Genomic DNA, 7467 nt, shown 5'->3' on the forward strand with positions numbered 1-7467 from the left:
TAACCCAAGAGGACTTCGTTAGGTAACCTGAGACATGTGCTCATTCTATTTATAAGGTGCGACAAGGCATCTTTTGGCAACCTTTAAACATTTTCCTCAGTTAAATATATTCAATTAAAAATAGTTTATGGGGTTTGGTTCCTGGGGCTTGCACGTTCCATTCCTAGGCGGGTCCTGGGGCTCCAGGGTCCTACTCGCTGCATGCTCGGGTTGGTACGCTGATGCCAGGATGCAGGGAACCATGGCAGAGTTCTCCCAGAAGCAGAGGAAGCAGCATGGCGGAGAGGGCCTGGGCCGTGTGGTGGACTTCCTCCTGGCTAATGCTCATTTGGTGCTAGGTGTGAGCGGGGCTGCAGTGCTGAGCATTGCCACCCTGTCTGTAAAGCGGCTTTGCAATGGCCCCCGATGCTCTGATTTGTGTCACTTTGTCTGCAGCTCATCGACAGGGTCACTAGCCCTAGGGATGAGCATGAAATCAAGGTGGATGGCTGGAAGGAACTGAGCCTGATGAGAGCCACATCACACCAACAGCCCCAACCCTCCTCCGCTCCTCCCCCCCCCCCCCCTCCCCCCCGTCACTCTCAGCCAGCCCATATCTCTTGTGTCCTCCTCACCCCAGTGGAGCCTATACCCACTCATTCTCAGAAGACACCAACACCTCAGCTCAGCTCCCCAGCGCCCCTTTGCCTGACGTTCCAGGAGAAGCTGCTGGCATTTGAGCACAACCACGTGATTATCCTAGAAGCCCATGTGACTTTGGTGAACCAGCTGGCTGGAGACATTGCCTTGGAGCTGCAGGCCTACTTGAGGAGCAAGTTCCCAGAACTGCCCTTTGGTGCACTTGTACCAGGTGGGTCTCTCTATGAGGGGCTACAGGCAGGGGCTGCTGAGCACGTGCACCTGCTAGCACCTCTGGAGTTAGAACCAGGTCTGTGGAGCCTGGTACCTGGTATGGACATCGTGGTCAGGGAACCTCGATGCTGGGCTGTGCGCAGGACCTAGCTGGAGTTCCATCCCCGTGGGCACAGCCACTGCTTCCTGGTGGTGGTGGTGGTGGTGGTGGTGGTGGTGGTGGGGTTATCTTTCCTCTCGTGTCTTTTTGGAGCTGCTATGGAAGGCCCCGGCAGCCTCTGTCAACTGGCCAGCCATTGGTAGCCTACTTGGATGCCTGATCCAGCCCAGTGTGGCTTTGGAAGAACTGCTGCTGGAGGTTCAACATGAGTGCCTGGAGTTCACGTTAGCTGTGTCATGGTGGTCCCTGGGGCCAGCACGGATGACCGTCTTCTGCTGGCTTGGCCCCTGGAGGGGCTGGCCCGCCAATCTCTGACTGCAGGATCTATATCCGGTAGAGGCTGCCTGTTTGTGAGCGCTGGATGACCGGGATGCTGGCACTCGCTGGAGGTTGTTGCTGCTGCTGTGTGGTGTGTGTCATGCCCATCCGGCTCTGGAGCGGCTGGGCTAGAGTCACCTGACCCAGGTGGTTCTGTATCTGGGGGAAGAGGAAGTGGCCTGGACCAAGGAGGCCTTGGGGGATTGCTTTCTGCAAGCCCTGGAGTTTCTGATGGGCAGCTTGGAGCAGGCCAGCCTGCCCTGTCACTTCAACCCCAGCGTGATGACATTGGCTAACTATTGTACAGTGGTCTCCAGGTCCCTGAGAGCTTACTCTAGGTGGATGAGGACTGGGATTGGCTTGTTTTCTGATGCTGAATAGCAGCAGCCTCCTCCCTCCCAGAAGACTGCGGAGTGGGGCTTGCTTTATTTTAGCCAGAGTGGAGGGGAGGATCCATTACCTAGGCCCATGGGTGGGCATGTGCCTGGGTGATGGTGACCGGGATTCCCAAATCCAGAGAGTCTGGGTTGCTGTCACCTAATGTGGCTAGTCTGGCCTGGCTTTCGGTACCAGCCACACTGATGCCCCCTGGCCCTCTAGGATTCACTTAGGATCTTGGGTTCAGTCTATCATCACCGGCAATGAACTCACCAAGAGTGAGACATGGCTTTTGATTTCCTAGGCTTCCCCTAGGCAAAGACTGGTTCCAACTTTTTGCCAAGAAGGAAACCTAACATTCTTGCTTGGGTAACAGCCCCAGGATCCTGGAGGCACACACAGCTGGTCATTGAGTCTCTGGGGCTGGAATCACCTGGTGCCCTGGAGGACAGCTTCTTAGCTGTTGTAGGATGTTTTCCTGATGGTCATGCATTTGTTTTTCTGGTTGAGTCCTCAGGCCCTGAAGTAGAAGGTGTCTCCCTTGCTGCCTGCCTGCCTACCTTATACTACAGCAAGGAAGGTCTGGTTTTCCTCCTGCTTGGTGGGTTTTCTCTGTAGGTCACAAATTACCTCTGGGAGAGCCCCTTCCTCATTGGGGAGCTGAGCTCTGTGCTGCCTATGTAAGGCTGTCCCATAGTGGTCCCTCCCAGAGGCCTGTGTGCAGCCCTGGCCTCTGCAGTGTGCCAAAATGTTTGATAAATGTCTGTGTCCTGACTTGGCACCCTGGTTAAGGTGGCATGGCTGGAGGAGGGAGATGACCTTTCCTGGCAGGGGGCCTTTCTATTTTAAGTACCAATTCCCCTACACACACACACACACACACACACACACACACACACACACAGAGAGAGAGAGAGAGAGAGAGAGAGAGAGAGAGAGAGAGAGAGAGAGAGAAAGCTATGCCTTGAAGAGTGTGAATAAAAGGAGAAAAATAAAAAAATAGTTTATGGCCTATGAAGGGAATAATATTAAGGAGGTAAAACATTAAGAATTTAAAGCATCTGTATGATATTCCTAGAATACTGTTGTTCAACACAGAATAGGCTAGGATTGCATATAAACATGGAGTGTTTTGAATCACAGAACAAGTTTTATGGGTGTATGACTTTATACACGAACATGCTTCATGGAACAGTGAGAATACAATGTTTTCAGAAGGTGAATTAGTCACAATGGAGCAAGAAAATGTTGGCACAGAAATGACTAATCAGAACCTTGTCTAACAAGGATTTCATTAGACAGAAAAGCAAGTTTTTCCCAACACATCCTACAAAATGAGAAAGATGGTGCCACATATGGTGAGAAAAGAGAAAAGTCAAAAGTCACACCTATTCTTAGCAGGATGTATAATGAATTAATAGTTGCTTCTGGAAAATGATCTGGCATTATTGGCTGAACCTTTCTATCCCAACAGAAATGTAGTCATGTGTTCCCTAAAGGACTTGTAAAATGTTTGCTCCTGTATGGTTCATAATAACCCCAAATTGAATTGTCTAAATATCTACCAGAAGGAGGTGCAGAAGGGTTATATTTTGATATGGTTTCAACAAAATGCTATCAAGAAATGACAACGAGATGAATCAAGCCTGCTGTCAACAATGTGGATTAGTGTTACAAATGTAATCCTTGGCAAAATAATACAATAAAAGCTTATATTGTATTAAGATTCTATCTAAAGGAATGAGCAAGCCAATCCAACATATGATGTAAGTTAGAAGGGCTTTTAGACCAGTGTTAACAATGCTTCCCAGGCATAGTAATGAGCACTTGCCCGAGGCTGGGAAAATTGTTTCTTGGCTCAGATGCTTATTCCATGGGTGTGTTAAGTGTTTGTGAAACACTAATCAAATGTGGTGCCTCATTTGTTCTTTTTTTCTCATGTAAATTATTCTTCAATAAGTATTTTTCTTAAAGTTTCTTGACTTCTTGTCCAGTAGAGGATGAAATTCTAATACAATTCAATAAATACCATTTTCGGCAATGATGTCTTAAAATATACAGAAACATTGATTAATTTTTAGTTTTCAGGAATAACAGAATTAGGGAAAATATGTTGGAGGGTTTTATATCAGAACATGATATGATTATTTTACAATCCGACTTTACTTAAAGAATGAAAACTAATCATATTTTAGAAAGTCTTGGGATTATAGGAAGATGAGAAAAATGAAACTTTTGTTGTACATGTAGTACTGGTGAGCTTTTCTAACATTTATTGCATTTCTTTTTTGTATAACTTGCCCATATTTGCTTTAAGATAGTTTATTTTAATTAAAAATATAATAGCAAAAGTATTAAGAACTGTTTTTTAGATGGTATCAATAAGAATATGTTGAAAATAATTTCTGGTTATTATTTTAATGGAAAAGGAAAGCAATTGCCAGTGGCATCAATTTTGACTGATGGCTTATTAAAAACAAATAATACAAAATGTAATTTCTATTGCTGAACTGAAGTCTGGAGCCAGGTTTTACTCAATCATTCCTAATGCATTTAGAAATACTCACAGATACATTATGTCAAAGACAATTGAGTCTTAAAATCAATCTTGTCCTTTAAAATTGTAAAAAATTAGGTTCTGTACTCTGAACTCTTCTTTTGAAAATCTTTGCTATATCTAAAAACTTTCATGACTCAAATTAACAACAAAAAACAACACAAAACAAAAAAGCGAGCTTGGATTTGAGACATAGTTTGGTGGTAGGGCCCTTGGGTTGGTGCTTAGCATTATACCAACAAACAAAAAAACAAGAGCTTTAACTATCTAAGAAAAAAACCCGTACCAAGCAAAGCAAACCTCATTTTTAATTGTTATTTGGTTAGGAGGGGTTGTCCAAATGACCCCAAAGCAATGTAGGCTATTGTTTCTGCCCCTGGTTGTCTTCCAGAAGTTGAAGCTAAGACCTCCTTGCTGAAGATACCACATATTTTGGATATAGGACTTGGAGGAATTGAGTTGTAACTGACCTGGAAGCCTGATTTGTGTAGACAAAATTCTAAACAGTCTTAGTAAATAAGAAACACAGAGCCAAATACAGGGGTAATAGCTGAAGAGATCAGAGAATTAGCGAAGAGCCACTGACTACCTTTCAGCTTACCACCAAGCCCTAGTTTCCCACATGAGAGAGCTTCTTCCTGCCTAACCTGCGCTTTTATTGCTTTCCTGTTCTGCCTTCTCATTGGCTCTAAGCCCAGCCACATGACTTCCTCATTACTGCCTGTCTATACAGACCTCCAGGTCTCTATGGTTGGTACTGGGATTAAAGGCTTGTGTCACCCACCACACTTGGCTGTGTCCTTGACCACACAGAGACTCTGCCTGCATTTGATCGGATTAAGGGCGTGGTCTACCACTGCCTGACTTCTGTTCCTGGCTCACTATGACCTCTGATCGCCAGACAAACTTTATGTATTAACATACAAATAAAATCACATTTCAGCACAAGTAAAATATCACCACAGATTTGATTTGATTTCAATTTTAATTTGACATTTAGTAGGAGAGGACTAGCTCTCCTCCCACTAGAAAGTGCTACGCAAACTGCAAGGGGAAGAAGAATCAATAGTCCTACTCATCTGTAAGGCCTATGAACCACAACAATGACTGTCCTAGTAAGATATAGCAAATGGTACAACAGTGATTCTACTATCTTGGAGATAACCAACAGCTGTCTTGTTGGATTTGAGGCCTGCTCAGAAGGAGGGTGTTTATGCCTGGTACCATAAACCTAGCCAAGTACCTGTGGCAGAGCAGTCAGAGGCCCTAGAAGAGGGCCTGCTACTGCCATTTTCCTATGCCAATACAACTTCTAATTGTATTATAAAGAATTATCTTTATACTGAAAGGTCAGTGTAGCTCTCACCCCTCACTGAAGAAGTTTCTTTTTATAGCAGATAGGCTGTTACAGAGATCCACAATTGGTCAAAATGTAGATAATAAGTGACTATGGAGTAGCCAGTCCCTGTTGATATATACAATGGAACCTAAGGCTCAGTGCATCATGCAAGAGGAGGTGAAAGAATTTAAAAATCAGAGGATCAGGTTGCCTACTCCTAGAGAGTATTTTCTAGACTGATCATAACATGACCATGGTTGGAAAAACAAGGGAAGTAGAAAAGAACCATCGTTTCAAAAGCAGATACCATGACTGAAGTTTCAAAACATGTCTAACAATGAGACAGACATAACTATCAGCAGAGAATGCTGTTCCTGTTGATGTTGTGTGAATGCAGAAGTTTCTGCCTGCCAGGATCAGTCTTCACAACATAGCAATAACTAGACTCCTTTTCTTCTTCATGAGAACATAGGGAAATAGAAGATTCAGAATTTTTGGCTTTGTAGGAAACAAATTTTCAGAAGTCCTATAAATTTGTGTGAAGTTGAATGTTTTATTTATCTGTGTTTCAGAACTTATCTTAGTGTATCTGACAGTTCTTTACTTGTTCAAAACTGGGTGTTGTAAATAAGATAGTAATAAATACAATCAAAGTAGTCAGTCCTGAAGAAAGATAAAGGTCTCATACATGTAACATAGTCTTGAGGTTATTTGATAGTTCATCAGTGAAGAGACACACAGATGAGAAAAATATTTAAATTTCTTGTTGGTATGATTTCAATTTTATATAAAGTTCTTACACTAACAAAGACAACAAAACTCAATGCCAGTGTAAATAAAGCATGAGAAAGATAGTGGCTAATCTATGTTTTTCAATGCAAGGAATATTTGAAATTAATGTAGCCGATAAGACCAATAACACAAGTGACAGACAGCACATGCTGGCGAAGATGTGGAATAAGGAGAACACTCATAAGTTGCTGGTGGGAATAAAAACATGTGTAGCCACTATGGAAATCAATATGGCGGTTCCTCAGAAAATTTGGAATTGATCTACATCAAGACCCAACTATATCACTCTTGGGCATATACCAAAGCGATGTTCTATCTTACCACAAAGGACACTTGCTCAACCATGTTTATTGATGCCCTACTCATAACAGCCAGAAACTAGAAACAACCTAGATGTCCCTCAACTAAAGAATGGAATGTGTACATAAAGAATGTAAATGTGTACATTTACACAATGGAATATTACTCCACCGTTAAAAAATGACATCATGAAGTTTGCAGGCAAATGGATAGACCTAGAAGAAATCATCCTGAGTGAGGTAACCCAGACCCAGAAAGATAAATATTATATGTACTCATTTATATGCAAATATTAGCCATTAAGTAAATGACAAACAACCTATAATCTATAGACCTAGAGAGGTTAGGTATAGAGGAAGGAACTAGGAGAAACACGTGAATATCCCTGGGAGGGGGAAATAGAATAGATTTTATGGGTAGACTAGGGGCAGGTGGGAATGGGAACTGAAGGATCTGGTGGGGAGGGGGAGAAGTAGGGTGAGAGAGAATGTGGGGAGAGAAAGCTGGAATTGAGGGGCATTTGAGTGAGGATATGGAAATCTAGTATAGTAGGAATATTCTAAGATATATGAAAGTGATCCTAATGAGGTATCCTAGTAAGAGGGGCTACAGAGTCCCAACTGGCCATCTCTTCTCACCAAATGAGGCCTCCTGTAGCTGGACTGGGCTGCAGTCAATTGAGTTGTTGACCAATCAGGTCCCATGGAAACCCCTAAACAATCCCGGCTGTTGGGAAGAGAATGGGTTGCTCTTCACAATCTAATGAGTTGC

At 43.4% G+C, this 7467-nt stretch overlaps 1 pseudogene; it reads left to right on the forward strand.

The window, feature by feature from the left end:
- Positions 1 to 241: 241 nt before the first annotated feature.
- On the forward strand, positions 242 to 1668 carry LOC131896167 (mitochondrial dynamics protein MID49-like; annotated as a pseudogene).
- Positions 1669 to 7467: the final 5799 nt, after the last annotated feature.

The sequence above is a fragment of the Peromyscus eremicus genome, chromosome 19 (assembly GCF_949786415.1).
Source record: "Peromyscus eremicus chromosome 19, PerEre_H2_v1, whole genome shotgun sequence".
NCBI lineage: Eukaryota > Metazoa > Chordata > Mammalia > Rodentia > Cricetidae > Peromyscus > Peromyscus eremicus.